This window comes from Mytilus galloprovincialis, chromosome 9, assembly GCF_965363235.1.
Source record: "Mytilus galloprovincialis chromosome 9, xbMytGall1.hap1.1, whole genome shotgun sequence".
Lineage (NCBI taxonomy): Eukaryota > Metazoa > Mollusca > Bivalvia > Mytilida > Mytilidae > Mytilus > Mytilus galloprovincialis.
Genome location: NC_134846.1, coordinates 54,999,151 through 55,014,035, shown reverse-complemented (window position 1 = coordinate 55,014,035; position 14,885 = coordinate 54,999,151). Strand labels below are relative to the sequence as shown.

Here is a 14,885-nt window from a genome sequence, read left to right as displayed (position 1 = left end):
GTATTTCCAATTGATGGATTTAGGCTCACGATATTTCGGACCTTTCGATAACACATTTCGTAGAGAAGTGTTATTAACAATGTTGAGGTCACCGGTAATAACGTGTCCAGTAGGATTATATGTGAATTGGGAACTAGCACAAGTGCAATCAGGAGGTTTAGACTTGAAGTCGTCAATATCGAGATCCTGCAAAACGTGTTTGTAATTGAAAATTTTAGTTGCAATAGGTTTGGTATAGGTATAAGAAATGATTGGTACAGACTGGTCTTTGAAATAGGGAGGTATTTTCGATTGAACTAATTTATGATGAAGGATATTGCCTAAGTTGACGGCATCGATACCTTTGTTGGCAAAGGAAAGATTAAGCAAAGATCTTTTCTCTTTTTCATCTTTGCCAATGCGGACTGGCTTGAAAAGTCTGTGACTAGCAATATCCGAAATTATAGCTGTAAAAGAAGGACGAAAGATACCAAAGGGACAGTCAAACTCATAAATCTAAAACAAACTGACAACGCCATGGCTAAAACAAACTGTAATTTTGTAATTTACCCGCGTTGCGATAAAACTTATAATATAATGAAAACTACAAACCATTGCACTGATATTAGTTTTTTGCTCATAACACCTAAAGATAGCTACATTTGATTTGCATTCAAGATATGCTAACTCAAAAATCATGCTAGTGACTGCATTACTTAGTATATATACTTTAGAGATATGCTTAATAAATCTGTATGTGTAGGTTGTAATACTTTACAATTTGTTTTGATTGCATTAATTTTGTAACAGTAAAAATGTGTCCAAATATATTTTTTTTGGAATCATCTAGAGATCTTTAACACAAAATCAAATATTGAAATATGTCCTATAATTTTAAGTATCTGATTTGAAAAGACAAATACAAATTTCAAATATGTGATGAATCAGTTAAAAAGATATTTTGATAAAATCATAAGAAGTACTTGACACTTAGTCAAACTGTGCAACTATCAATTCGTCCATAAAAATAGTAATAAAGGACATAATATATGCAGACAGACATATTTGGATCCAATCAGATACAAAATCGTGTATCGTTTCCCTCTTTTTGTCGTAAAACTAAGCACTTTTAACATATATGGGGTTTGATAAGAAAATTTGGAAAACTGTATAACATATGTATTACCTATTCTACATTTAAGTTTGTTTAGATCTTCAAAACTTTAAAAGTTACTCATTTATAATAATAAAAAGGACATCTAGGAATAAAACGGCAATCAGACAGCATCCCAACGATAAAATAACCATGACAAAGACACCATAATTATTAAGAATCCGTATTACCATTGAATCGTAGACATTTATTCAAATAACGAATAGTTATTTTTAAATCCATAAATATAAATTTGATAGAAATAAAAAAAATATTTCGATGTTCAAATATAGTATGATGACGGAGAAAAATGAGGGAAAATGTTGTCATCGTGGTGACGGTGTGAAATCTATTATAATATACATGTGACCTTTGATGTCTACATCCGTTTTAAGGATAGTAAAGCTAAGTAAATAAGTACTACATGTAATATTAGCCAATTATTAAATTTAGGATATATCACATGATGTATACAAGTGTAATAGGTCCCTGTAATTTTTTTTATTCTATAAACGTTTTAAGTCCACTTAATTTAGAACAAATACATACAATGATCGTTCTGAAGTTTATATGCCTTGTTTATTTACCATTTGTAACATTCGGGAATACATCAGTTTTTACCCTAAGTCGTAAGTAACACATTACTATTTTCATAATAACAGGTTATTATTTTTATAATTTTCAAACGATTGAAATTATGCATGATTCAATACGTAGTACATTTACAAGATGATGTACCGTTTTAAGACTTATTCATGTTAATAAAATTATAAATAAGTGTATCGTGTACAATATTCTTATGTGATATCATTTCTTCGATACTGCAAAGTTAAATAAAACTGTACGTGCTGGTAGAAGGTAATTTAAAAAGAATACCAGAACTCCAAGGAAAATTCAAATAGGAAAGACTCGTAACTTATGATAAAATTAAAAGCTCAAACACATCAAACGAATTGTAAAAACAGCTATTGACATTAATACATAACTAAACGCTAATAATCAACTTTTTATTTAGTGTAACATTTTACTACGTCTTAAAAAGGCAAGTTCAATAATATTTGTGAAAAATTTGAGAAAGAAATAAGCTATTTTCATAAATACAAGCTAGGGGCCAGCTGAGACACGCCTCCGGGTCTGGGATTTCTCGTTGTTTTGAAGACCGTGGTGGCCGTCGACTGTTTTGTGCTCTTTGGTCGGGTTGTTGTCTTTTTAACACATTCCCCATTTCCTGTCTCAATTCTTCTAGTTTTACATAAAGCACATGCGTATATTCTATTGCAGATTAAAAAATACACATAATGTATAATGATATATTGTTAGAAGTGGTAGTGCTTTATACTGTTTATGTGTGTTATAGTCTTCAGCTTTTGTGCAAATCAAAATTTAACAAAAAATAACAATGCTTTTATTCAATACTTGGAGAACATCGTGTCAATTTGTTATCCAAAAAAATGGAGAAAAAAGATTCATCTCATGTTACGGTCTATTTGGACCCAAATTGTAATTTCTCCTTGATAGTCGTTTTTGTCTTCATTCATGCTCTTTTGTTCGTTTTTTTCTTTGTAAATTTAAATTCTCATTTAGGAACAATTATCTTATGTGAAGATGAGAAAAGAAACATATCTTGCGCCTATGGAAACCTTTCTATTGAAAAGGTGATCTTTCCACAACAAGGCTCACGATGCAATACTTTACGGTACTGTGATGACAAGGCGACACACATTCAGTCACAATGTAATGGACAGAAATGGTGTGAAGTGGATACAAGCGCCTTCATACATGATCGTTGTACAAAAGTTCCAAGGCATATTGTTTTGAATTATGCTTGCTCTCATATAGATGGTAAGTGTAATAGAAAGACATAAATATTATGAACTATAGAATTCAAATCATTAGTTGATTGGATGATCTCAATGCATCTTGCATCTTCATCTGTTCAAGCTTTGAACTATCATTAATAAAAATAAGACTCTCTCAAATAAAAAAGTTTGAATCAAAGATAACATTTAAAAGGTAAGCCAAAACCCCAAAAGTAAGTGTGAAATATTTGAAAACTATTGATCAAATTATATTGGTATCTTTGAATTATTTCAATAATACTATTACATTGTTTGGTGTTGATTATTCAAGAAAATTTTTAACATTTAGTGTCAGTGTGTGGATTCAACTTTATGTGACCTTAATCCGTATGTTTTTCACTTCGACATGATCCTAGTATATTTACGAAACATCCGTATAACTCAGAATGCAAAATAATGAGCATAACCAATACTGCTCAATTAGCTATAAAAGGCCCCGGAATGACAAATGTTTACTAATTGAAATGAAATTATTAACAGCCAGATATATGTACAAAACAGAAAACGAAAAACGAATACGATACACAGCAATAAACTTCACCCGTTGATTACAGGTGCCTGGCTTTGGACAGGCACATTCAGAATGTATGTATGTGTGTCACAAAGTTTTGAATCATTTTAATTAAAAGTAATGCTCTTCAGCTAGTTTTTTTTCAATAATCCCTCGACAATGATTATTTAAATTACTATATGTCAATTACTACGATAACAGATACTTACAGACAACGTCTAGAGTCACCGAACAAACAATTGAATAATTCCCTACTTAAACTAGCATCATATAAATCAAAAGTGAAAACGAAGAAAAGGAAAAAATATAACAGTTATGTTACACCTTGACATTTACTAGTGTATTCATATATTTCAGTCTGGAAAAGACTTGTACAAAGCAACCAAGGACATGTGGTATGTGGTTCTTTAAAAGATGTACAGTGTCATTTGCATTATACTGACGTCATAAGTTCTTCCAAAGCTAAATATGATTATGATTATCATGATTCCTGTGAAAAAAACAAAGAGAATATTCAAGAATGCTTAACAAATGGAATTATATCTGCGTGTGATAAGAAGTATAAGTGCGACGAGACGAAAATAAGAAACACACACTGTTTCTTTAAACCGTTTAGAACAGAGATAACATACAGCTGTGATCAAGGTAAATAAAAAACAGTATGATTTTATTAAATTCAATAGTTTACTCCTACTCCTCTCAGAAAATAAATCTTAAATTTCTATTTGGTAAACTTAGTAAAATGATTTCACACATTGTACCACATTTAAGGCGAGTTCAAGTCTTGTACAATTTTGTCCATATGAACTTTATGTACCAAAATTTTGAATATTTCTAAATTAAATATTTTGCATGTTTCAGGTCGAACAAACTCGTATATGAAAACTATTTCGAGAGATTCAATAATTAAACCATTGATAAATCGGACTTCTACTAGCTACCGATATGGTGACGCTACAGGGAATGATCTACATGGTACGTGCTTAATCTTACAGTTTCAAGGTAGTATGGTTCAGGACGAACATTTAAGCCTATATATATACGAATACTGTGTCCAGTGCCGAGTAGTCTATGGCCAGTACAGACGATGTTGCAACGGTGTTACAGAAGCATGAGATCATGTCCAGATGAGGGGAAAAAAATCATTACTACTAAAAAATTTATAACCTAAAATAGTTTGGATCAATTTCAAACGAATTCATATGTATACAAAGTACAGATGTAACAATCTCTATTGTTTAACATGTCCATCCCCCGAAATGTGTATATTGTCCTCAAAAGTTTCTTTATAATCACATATTCCTAAATATGCGTAATTTTACCTACCATAAATTTGTTTGTAAAGTATAGTGAATGTTCGTACAATAAATTTGATATGTTTTACTTTTCATTACAGATACTAAATATAATATGCAGGTTAAATTAGACAACGATTTGAGAGTTTTGATATATGATAAAAGGCAAAATAAAAGTTTTGTCCTGTGTCCAAATATATTTGCTGACACGCACGCAACTATTGTTTGCCGACAGTTTAATTTGTCAGACATTGGATTTGCGTTTCCAGTGACTAGAGAAGAGAAATACAAACAACTACACTTTCATGTGAATTGTTCTGGTAATGAATCAACATTGCTGCTGTGTCGATTTGACAGATCATCTCAGACGTTTTGTGAAAACAGTGACGCTGCTGTTCGCTGTACAAGTAAGGAGATTAATGCTTAAAACTAAATCTATAAATTGCAGAGGTTAACGTAAAGTTATATTAGATTAGATTTGATAAAAATCACAAATGATACATGGACCTTTAACTAATTGTCTTGAACCAAGTCATGAAAAGTAGAATATGCAAAAGATTGTGACTTTGAACATGTAGTATGTTATAATTTAGTCGTGATTGACCCACAAAATAAAAAGAGTTTTTAGCAGAACACTAGTAAGTATTCTTTTTGGTTTTATCACCATTTTTTAGTTTTAGTATCTCTTAATCGTCTTTTGTTTGTGTAATATTTTATGATATTTTTTTTAAACGTGCATTTCGTTAGGTAAAGAAAACCCGAAACTTTTAACAATATCTCCATTCCAGATAGAGTTCAAATGATGTTAATTTTTCTGTGATACACGCTAAACTAAACTATAAAAATTCTTGATTATAGAAAAACACCTAAACAACTGTTAGTATGAGAAATTAAATTAAATAAAAGAAATTAAAAGATAGTCTGATTCAAATGACTTAAATTTGGTAAAAAACGGATAAAAGGTCTTTATTTGTACAATGTTGATTACATAAAATGTATGAATGAAATGTTCAATATTATTTTTATACACAAAACAACTAAACAAATAGGAATGATCGCTTTTCTATACAAAAGGATGTCATTCTACTTTAAAGACAAAAATGAACTAACAAATAGATTCCAACAAACCTAGATAAGATATGCCATCTTAAATATTGTCTAAAATTGTTCTAAATCTGTATTGCAGCATTAAACACAAATCCTGTTTCATCAACTGAAGTAATTGTACCACCGGCTATTCCTTTAAACATGACAGGTAATATTTGTTAGTTATATCTTGCGAGAAAGTTTTATATTTAAGTTAAATTTGATTGATGAAATACCTTCGCAAGTTGCGTATTGCACTGTTTGGTAGTTATAATACCTGGTTTTATCCACCATTTTATACATAAGAAAATGTCTGTACAAAGTAATTGATTTGACAGTTGTTATCGATTCATTTGAAGTGTTTGAGGTTTTGATTTTGTTATTTGCTTGGGGACTTTTCGTTTGAAAGTTTGGTTCTTTTGTTAAGACTATTTATTGTCCAAAAAATGACCTTTTTGTTTTTCTTTCAACTGGTTGCCTTATATATTCTGATATTGAAATAACTTTCATTCTAAGATAAATTATAACCAAAACAGACTGAAAATGTTATTGTAAATTGTATAGTTGACGACAAAAGTAGAAACATATCGTTCTCTAACAAATTCGGGGAAAATGACAAACTCTCATGAATTGAATTTAAATTGTCTAACCCTTTTAATCTTTTCAGGAACAGAAATTGGTGTTGTTTCGTCAATAGTATTCATTGCCACTGTATTGTTTGTTATGGTCATCATATACAGGTATTTGATTTGTTCAGTTTGAGATTACAGGTTATTTAAACGAAAGCATAGATATTTTCTCTGCTTAAAATTTGATATAAATAGATAGTGATTTCTATATAAAAAATGATTTTTACGGTTAAAGTAGTGTAAGGAATATAACAAACTAAGTAATATTATACAACTACTTTATTTTGTTTTGTTTTGTATGGTAGTTATGTTGTTTTATAGACAAATACAGAGAAACAGAGAAAAAACTTATTTTATTGAGCTCGTGCATATCAGTTTATTTTTAAATTTAACTTGATAACACAATTTTTGCATCAAAAGACACTTATCTTTTTAATCCATAATGAATTTTATGACAACTCAATACTAAAGCCAATTGTATTTTCAATATTTTACCAAATATGCATGTTCAATTTTTTTTTTTTTTTTTTTTTATATATTTTGTGTTACTGGAATAGCTATGAAACAAACGCTCATACATATATTTACTTTTGAAAGTATTTTCAATGTGATTTCTACTACAGAAAGCTAGCTAAGGTAGATATAGCTTTTTGGTGTATACTCATGTCCAGTAAAAAGAGACCAAAGACGCATTACTTCGTGAAATCAAATATTTAGTTTTGTTTTATCATAGTATAAGTGTTATTCTGAGTCATTCATCAAGACGTATTGCAGTCGGAAGACAATTAAGGAAATGGTTTTAAGTACCGATTCAAAGTGTTAATTAAATAAAGTACTTAAATCTCTTAATTATAAACAAGATGTGACTCAGAAAATTTTCAAAAAAAGTTATGTTTGACATCAGTCAGAGATGCTAGTACTCAAGTCATTAATATATGCAGAGTTGGTATAATCGACAAAGCTTGATGGTACTAATAAGCATATTTACGATGTGTGACACATTACAACATGACGTTGTTTGATGCACCAATTTTGAAAACACCTTTGTCGAGTCATGTGTGCTTATAGGTGTTAATTGAACAATCCGAAAAATTTCAAGCGAGTAGTAAGATCTATGCATTCATCTTACTTGATTTAAAAAAATGACCGATGAAAATTTGATTAAAGAAAAACCATGCTAGTAAAAATGCTGGTAATAGGGCTTTTACATTCAAGTATTTGAAGTTTGTCATCAGTTGCATTTAATATTTTGTAGCATCTGTTTTCATATACAGCAGCAAGCATTGCACATCGACAAATCTTCCACTTTGACATACAAAGCAAAATAAAAAAAAAAAAAAACAACTCCGAGGAAAATTCTAAACGAAAAGTCCCTAAGCAAATGACAAAATAATAGTTCAAACACATCAAACAAATGGATAACAACTGTCATATTCCTGACTTTGATACAGGCATTTTCTTATGGTGGATTGATCCAGGTTTTATAGCTCTTACACTTGTTTGACAGTCGCATAAAATTCCATTATATGCGAACAAAAACAAACAGACTTATAGGTAAAAAGGTCAAAAATAGGGTTACATCAGTCAAGTTTTTGTTATAATTTTCATCACTATAAAAACAAGCAAACATTTGGAAAAAGATAAACTAAACAGAAATATAGACAAAGCACATTTGCAAAAACGAAAGACAAGAATACAAAGGCCAATATTAGTTGAAATTAGGTTGTGATCTCGAATCAGCTCCAAAACTTGATCAGATTGCATATTATACTCACACAGATACGGCTGTCATACAAGTGAGATATTTAGCTAGCTATAAAACCAGGTTCAATCCACCATTTTCTACATTAGAGAATGTCTTTACCAAGTCAGGAATATGACAGTTGTTATCCATTCGTTTGATGTGTTTGGACTTTTGATTTTGCCTTTTGATTTTTGATTTTCCTTTTTGAATTTTCCTCAGAGTTCAGTATTTTTGTGTTTTTACCTTTTTTTTTTAAACGGAATTGTGATAAAAAAAAACCACACACACATTAAAACAGTTACTACAACTCGTAAAACAAGTATTCCGTATTGTACACTGCAAAAATCTATGTTTTTTTCACAAGTTCGTCTGTTGCAAAGTATTTGAATTCCCTTATCCGAAACCCGTCTTATATACGATAAGGCAGACTGCAAGCAACAGGCTATATCTATTTTTGACACTGCTTGGTACAAGAAAGACATAATCTTTCAGGAAAGACTATGTATAAGACAAAAAAAATAAAACAATTTTCTTCTGACGAAATAAATTATAATCCTGATATATTTAATGCAATTTGTTTTATTCCAATTTACAATGTTATTTGTTGCCCGTTACATTGACCTTTAAAAGTGTTTTTCTTACACATACTTTCATGAAATATTGACATATGAATTCTAAGCAAACAATCTTCTATGTAAGCAAATCGCTATTTTCCATTTGGCATTCATTCAATATTGAGTAGTCTTATCTTGTTCCAAGTAAGAAATGTGCTAATTTGTTTCCATTTGTTCCATTGAATGATGTAGTCTACCGTTTGGTTTTATCATGTTTTATGGACTTCCCCCTTTCAATTTACCTTAGAGTTTGGTATTTCACTTGTTTTTTTTAACAATTAGCCAATGTATATGATAGTTTTAGCCAAGTAATCATATAACTTTATATTCGTAATTTAATCTTAATTTTGATTTTTGTAGGAAAAATAAAAAGTCGAAACATATTTCTGAATCGAACACATCAGCACCAATAAATTACCTAAATTTACACAGAAACGATGGTTTAAATGAAACGTCTCATTTGTATGTTGATGCAAATGCTACAAACAGTCCAGATTCTCTTCTTGCTACACGTGCAGAAACGGAAATTATGTCATATCCAATAAATGATCTTCAAAGGGGAAATATATTTGTGGACCATTTGCATGGAATGGAAGGAAATGTGGAAAACAATTATTTTCTTATTGAACCTAGTGAATTTGAGGCAACCATGGACAATAACTATTCAGACATAGATAATCCTGTTGCATCTTCTTCCAGTAGATTGCAACGAAATTTACTAAACCAAAATAATTATTTTATTCTTGACCCAAATGAAACAAGACGTTCATACAATGCAAATAACTATTCGGAAATAGAAGAGTCTTTGATAATATCCTTAAAAGATAATAATGAAGCCTCTTTATCAAATAATGATGACCATTATGCTATTTCAAAAGAAGGTGTGTATGATAAAACTAATAATCGACGTCACGTTAGCCAAGATGATGTCAATATCTACGATCGGTCTCTTGGTGATGCCTATGACAGTATGACATGTATGAGGAATAAAACATTAGACATTACATACGATCATTTACAATAACAAAACAATGATAGACTAAATAATTGATTCACGACCACTTTGTTAGGGGTTTTGGGTATGATTTTTAGATATCTTTTGAAAAGTGTTCGATGGAAATTTTGGGTCCTTAATGCTTTGCAAATTTGTACGTGTTTGTCTTTCTAAATATTTTGATCTGAGCGTCACTAATGAGTCTTATGTAGACTAAACGCGCGTCTGGTGTATTGAATTACAGGCCTGGTACCTTTGATAACTTTTATGCTTTTTGGTCGGGTTTTTGGCACATTCCCCATTTTCATTATCAATTTTAGTATATAAATAACACTTGCTGAGAAGGTGATAGAGCATATTTTTTTCTCTCTTTCTCAGAAACATTGTCAACCGAGGCGAAATCTTGGTTGGCAATGTTTTGCGCGAGTGGTAACAATCTGCATTAATACTCTCTCAACTATGTTATCTAATTTGTTATACTGAATGCCATGTCATTATTGCATTTGAAATTGCAAATTAAAAATTCACTACGACAACATGTACCCAATAACGTTAACTTATAGTTATGAAAAAACAGAGCGAAGCAGGGTGTATATTGTTTTATGTTGACAGTTTTTGAAAAATGTCTAAGGCCGAAACGTAGAACTTGAGTATTGTCTATAAAATTATTGATATCGTTCAAATTGTCGATTTTTTATCGGTCTGTACGAAACGATGACATTAAGAAAATTGTCTTCTGATGAGCCCTCGTATTAACCAATCAACATCTGGCTTTCAAACGTGAAAGTATGATAACACAAACAGACAATGTATAAATATTAAAATAAAAAGATGTGGTATGAGTGCCAATGAGAAAACTAAACATTACCTAAAGACCAAATCGTACATATATGATTATTGCAGGTCCCCGTTAACAATGAGTAAAACCCACTCTGAATAGTAACACACTAAAAGCATATGATGACAAAATATAAAACAACTCAAAAAAATTACCATGTCTTATAAACGAGAAAAACAATTATGTCAGTGAATATCAAACATAAAATGTTTTTCTTCTAATCGATATTTGGCAAGGAGCAATATAGATATTTATCTTACCTCCTATGCATTTCTAGGAAAATGATTGGTTTAAAGCGTCCGCGTGGAGACCGTGTATATTTTATATTAGGTTAGTAGGGAGGCGTGGTTTATTTCATACACGGTTAGTAGAAGTGTTACATCCCTTTAAATTCCATATTAGGTTAGAATGGAGCGGGGCTTATTCCATACACAGTTAGTATTGGTGTTACGTCCCTTTATAAAAACAAAACGGTACTGAGAAAAAAAAACTTAGAGGTTTCAACAGACGAAGAAATTGATTAAGATTTAAATAAATTCATAAAACACATTTAACTAATAAGTTGTTATTGTTGGCATCTGTTTTTGTAGGATCAATGGAAATAGTTTCCTAATGCTAACAGTATCAAAGACTTGCTCATTTTGATAGGTCACTAGTCTAACTTTCACACATTCAGATAGTGGGTAAGATAAATTCGTTACATAGTGTGCTAGTGACGTAATACGGTATATATGGATATATATATATAGAGTTTACTGACCCCATATATACCGTATTAGGTCACTAGCACACTATGTAACTAATAGTCTTTAGCAATTTTTACTTATTTACTTTATACTTTATTATGGTAATTTCATATGCATTTGTAACGTGTTCGATTATCATAAATAAAGCTTATAGTATTTATTGTTATATATCTCAATGAATATGGAAGTAAGTAAATACAGAGAATAGAAGGGGTGGATTATATCTTCATCTCATTCTTGAGACACTGATGGAATTTCAATCTCCAAACTAGGATCTATGACAAAAATGATATTTTTTGTTTGTTTTCGAAACATCAATTTTACATTTCTCTGTAGTTAACGTTATTTTACCAATCAAATGTAAAGGTGGGTTTGGTTTTTTTTTTGCCCTTTTTTCTTGTTTTGTCAGCTCTTCAATATCTGTATTAAATTTCAGACTTTTAAATATTTTAGAGGTCTCTAGAATCTCCGAAAAAGCATCAATGAAGAGGCAAAAGATTTCACATGCATATCCAAACTTAAAAGTCGAAAAGAAACTGATAATGCCACTGTAAAAATCGAAAAAAAAGACCAACAATAGGCAAACATAGGTATACAAAACACAACATACAAAAAATAAGGCAAACAAGAACTCCACCAAAACCAAGGGTTATTTCGAGTACTTTGGAAGGGTAAGAATTTCCTGATAAACATGTGACCACTGTTATGTTATTTGTGTACGTACATATAAAAAACCCAGTGACAAGCATTATTCGGTAATTCACGTTCATTGTCATCTGCGAAAAAGATATTCAATAACAACCAATTTGTTATGGGGTCCATACAATTCAAAGAAAACAATAAGGTTTAATCTCCTTTTAGGCAAAATTGACCTCAGATGATATTGGCTCTTATTTTATATCCTTTCTGGTCATAAAGCTCCTCAACTGTTACGGTTCTTATAAATATATGGCATAGAAATATTTGGTATTGACCGTCCCTGATGAATCGATGTAAATATAGAAAAACGCTTCCGATGTATGAAATCAATAAAGTGTTGGTGTTTGTTTAAATCTTGAACTAACAGCTTCGATGTAAGAAACGACCTCTCTAACAAGAAATCATGTTAGCAAATGTGAGATTATGAATATCGCATCAGCTTAGAGATTAATCAATATTCATGCCGAACTGGAATATTGCTATATAGGAATTGAAAGTTCACTATAAAGACTGTATCTGTTGTGTCCTTCAGTTCAAAAACGATGGACTAGATGCTTCCATCATGGCCATCAAACCTTGAATAATTCAGTGACGAAGTAGTGGAAGATATATTTAGGTGTGCTGTTTCTGGATTCGGTGGTGTCGGTTGAGTTAACAATTTGATAAGTATTGTTATTAACTCAATTTAAGGGTAACTGCTTATGGAAAGTCAAATATATTTGGTATGATGTATTTCATATTTAATTTCCTTGAAATCATTATTAGACCGGATTCAACTAACATGAGTGGCACGACGGGTGCAACATGGGGCGCAGTATCTGCTTACATCGGGAACATCTGAGATCACCACCAGTTTTTTTTTGGTGGTGTTCGTATTGCTTTGTTATTATTTTCTATGCTGTGTTTTGTGTACTATTGTTTGTCTGTTTGTATTTTTCTTTTTTAGCTATGACCTGGTCAGTTTATTTCCGACTAATGAGTTTGAATGTCCACCTGATATCTTTCGCCTGTCTTTTTAATCAATGCCATTTTAATTCAACATTTGTATTAAACCATAAAATTTACAAAAATGTCAGTCATATAAATGATGTACAGTAGTTGTCGTTTGTTTATGTAATTTATACGTGTTTCTCGTTTCTCGTTTTTTTATATAGATTAGACTGTTGGTTTTTCCGTTTGAATGGTTTTACACTAGTAATTTTGGGGCCTTTAAAAGATTGTTGTTCGGTGTGAGTCAAGGCTCCGTGTTGAAGGCCGTACATTGACCTATAATGGTTTACTTTTATAAATTGTTATTTGGATGGAGAGTTGTCTCATTGGCACTCATACCACATCTTCCTATATCTATATCTCTGTGTCAACAGTCTAAAACAAAAAATTACATAAATTTCTTCTCGTTATAAGGCTTAACGAATACCGTTATACGTAGTAATTTGCACGGGTGGATTCACCCGTGCATACCTAAGCGGAATTAAATCATTCGACGGTTTGCATTCAAGCAGTCTACACGTTCAATTCAATTGCTGTGAAGGTCTGTTTGACCTTTTTCTTCTTCTTCATGTCTGACGAGGAAATCCAAAGTTCTCCCGAACGTACATCTGCTAGAGGTCATCATAGGGGTGAAGTTGACAATACTACAAGCAACCCTACAGCTGATGCTTTATCGTTGTCCACAGGACATTGGTCGTCTAACTGTCAAGAAAAAACCAATAAGTTTAACAACACAAGCAGTTCCAAATGAGGTATTATCTTTGATTGACTTTACTTTATGTTTGAGTTTATAATGTAAAAGGTCGATTATATAATAGCTTACAATTTTGGAAAGAAAAACGTTTATTGGCCGAGTTTAAAGAATTTGGTTTACCTATACTTGAATCTGGCTATTTTTTGAAAATCACCGATGCACCTACTTCTGTATTTTTGAACAACAATAGATCTGCTTTTGAACATAAAGATTTCGTTTAACGTGCAATTGCAGATTTGGTATTTACGGGAGTCGCTAAGGAAGTTAGCACTCCCCCTTTTGTTGTTAATCCTTTATCGGTTTCGGTCAACTCAACTGGCAAGGAATGATTGTTTCTTGACCTCAGACACGTACATAAATATGAAATGTTATTTAAATTTAAATTCGAGGGTGTTAAAGAGGCCAAAATGTTTGCATAATGCAGCAAATAGACATTTTGCATTTAAAGTCATAAGAAACGAGTGACCGGTGAAAAATAATATTCTTCCAATTCTTGAACCAATGCATACAAACATTATAAACTTAGTCTTCTGTGCACGAATTTATATTTTTTTTCGTGTAAATTTCGTATAATCGTCAATTTTTTTTACAATCGGTCAGTGTTGTTGTGAAAATATGGCAGGTAATTAAAGTTCGTGTTTTGAAGCCGAAGTTTAACGATTGTCACCTGTTTGTCAACAATCGACAAAAAATCAACAAAAAAGCACGGAAATTGAGCACGTGTTTAACATGTACATTTAGATAATAGTTTATTTTAAGGACATCCATGCGTATTGTGATCACCGGATTTTTACTAGATGGGTCACACTGAGGTCACTTTGCATACGGAAAATATGTCGGGGGAATTGCTTCCTTCCAGGAAGCAATTAAAATAAAGTAAACTTCTTCTAAATATGAATAAATTAAAGAATTTTCTTCAGAAAAAAGTATATGTACATACGTTTTATAATGAAAACTATTGAATATTTTGATTTTTTTTGCTTTAGCACTTATA

At 31.2% G+C, this 14,885-nt stretch overlaps 1 long non-coding RNA gene across 1 annotated transcript; it reads left to right on the top strand.

Annotated features, from left to right (window-relative positions):
* Positions 1-1,573: 1,573 nt before the first annotated feature.
* Positions 1,574-9,779, top strand: LOC143045329 (uncharacterized). Its single transcript, XR_012968935.1, has 8 exons — positions 1,574-1,761; positions 2,717-2,974; positions 3,860-4,147; positions 4,364-4,477; positions 4,899-5,204; positions 5,984-6,052; positions 6,551-6,623; positions 9,231-9,779. It is a non-coding gene; the product is annotated as an uncharacterized LOC143045329 (long non-coding RNA).
* The last annotated feature ends 5,106 nt before the right edge of the window (positions 9,780-14,885 follow it).